The following is a 2182-nucleotide window of genomic DNA, read 5'->3' on the forward strand; positions in this document are numbered from 1 at the left end:
TCAACATACACAAATCAATTAATGTGATTCACCACATAAACATAATTAAAAACAAAAACAAAAACACACATAATCATCTGAATACCCATATACACACACAACACACCATAGAATACCACTCAGCCATAAAAAATGAAATGATGTCTTTTTCAGCAACTTGCATAGAACTGGAGGCCATTATCCTAAGTGAAGTAACTCAGGAATGGAAAACCAAATGACACATGTTCTCACTTATAAGTGGGAGCTAAGATATGGGTATGCATGGTCATACAGAGTAACATAATAGAGATCAGTAACTCATAAGGGGAAGGATGAGAGTAGAATGAAGGTTAAAAAATTACCTATTGGGTACAATGTACAATATTCAGGTGATGGGTACACTAAAAGCCCAGATTCACCACCATATAATTCATTCATGTAACAAAAATCTATGCCTATATAAAAAAGTGGTCTTTCAGATCATTTGCTCTGGGCAAAGGAGTCTTTCATATTGTGAGCAGACTCATGGATAGGCCACAAAGAACTGAGGCATCTAGCCAACAGCCAGTGAGAAATTCAGGCCTGTCAACCAGTGAGTGAGCTTGGAAGTAGCTTCTCTAGCCCCAGTTAAGTCTTGAGTTCACTGTAGCTGTAGCTGATAGGTTTACTGCAACCTTGTGAGAGACCTTGAACCAGAACCACCAAACTAAGCCACTCTCAGATTCCTGGCCCCCAGAAACTGTGACATCATAAATGTTTGTTGTATTAAGCTATATAACGAATATAGGCAGGAATATCACAGAAAAAAGATAACATATAGTACATTTCTATTTATGTTAATTGCTCAGAATGGGTAAATCCATAGAAACATAAAGTAGATTAATAGCTGCCTGGAGTCGGAGGTTTTCAGGGAGAATAAGTGGCTGCTAAGAGCTATGGGGCTTCTTTTTGGAATGATTAAAATGTTCTAAAATATCAGTTCATTGGAGAGAACAAAATGCACATGAGATTATGATGTGTGAAAATCTCAGCACAGGTGTAATTGTTTGTTCTGGTGAAACGGAGCACCAGAGTTGTCAAGAGAATGACCCTCCCTTCCTGCATCTTCTGCCCATATCTAATTCTTCAGAAAATTCTGTTAATTCTCTCTCTCAAGTATATTTCAAACTTACATGTCTATTTTCATCTTCATGGCCAAATACACACATGAACACTCTCTACATGGCTGATTCCTTCTCATTCTTTGGAAACAGCCTTTTAGCCATAGCTACCTTGGCAGCAGTGGGCAGAAGAGGAGAAGAGGAGGAGAAGGCCTCGAATTGTAGGAAGCATTTCCACTGGAGGGCAAAAGAACTTTGGATCATGAGCCAGGGGCTCTCTGGTGCAGGGGAGTGTGCATTCCACGTTCCTCTGTCCTAAAAAGCATTCGTGGAACTTCCCAGTCTCCTTAGTGCAGTCCACCCCATGGATCAGAACTTCAGAAACATTGCTACTCTACTGTGTCTCCCCATTCCTTTGTGGTTGTGACAGTCCAAGTGGGTGCTGAGGAATGTGTGTGTGTGCAACTGAATGACAGGGAGCCTGAGGGGCTGTGACTTCCCCAACCAGATATAGGCACCCAGCATGTGCGCTCAAGTCTATGGTGAGTAGAAGCAACCCTGTGCAGGTCTGCAGACTGGTGCTCTGTTTCCAAGAAGCTCTCAGTTTGCTGATGGCAGCAATGCCTGGATTTGTAAGAGTAGATGGGCTCTCCAACAGATCAGGAGCTGGCATACTGCCACAGGTGTGAGGGAAGGGAAAGTCAACACTCTCATTTACCCTTTCTGTTGGGCTACAAATCCCTTGGGGGTCTGTCTCAGCCAAAACTTTGCTCCTTCTTTTTCTGTTTGTCACTTCTTCCTGTGGGATGTCTGGTAAGGGTAGATTCTGGCTCCTTTCCCTCAGTATTTCACGTGGGCTGTGCTTTCTCACCTGAAACTTCTATTTGGGATAATCTGGCAACTGATATATCTAGTAGGGTACCTATTTAGTTTTGCCCAATTTAATTATGATTTGCCTGGTGTAGTTTTCTTTCTGTGCCTTTTTTGGTGTTTGCTAAGCTTCTTGAAACTTTGGGCTTATATATTTCATCAAATTTAGGAAAATTTTGGCCACTGTTTTTCCATATTTTCTGTCCCTTCCTCTTTTTGAGACTTCAATACAT

The sequence above is a fragment of the Eulemur rufifrons genome, chromosome 8 (genome assembly GCF_041146395.1).
Source record: "Eulemur rufifrons isolate Redbay chromosome 8, OSU_ERuf_1, whole genome shotgun sequence".
Lineage (NCBI taxonomy): Eukaryota > Metazoa > Chordata > Mammalia > Primates > Lemuridae > Eulemur > Eulemur rufifrons.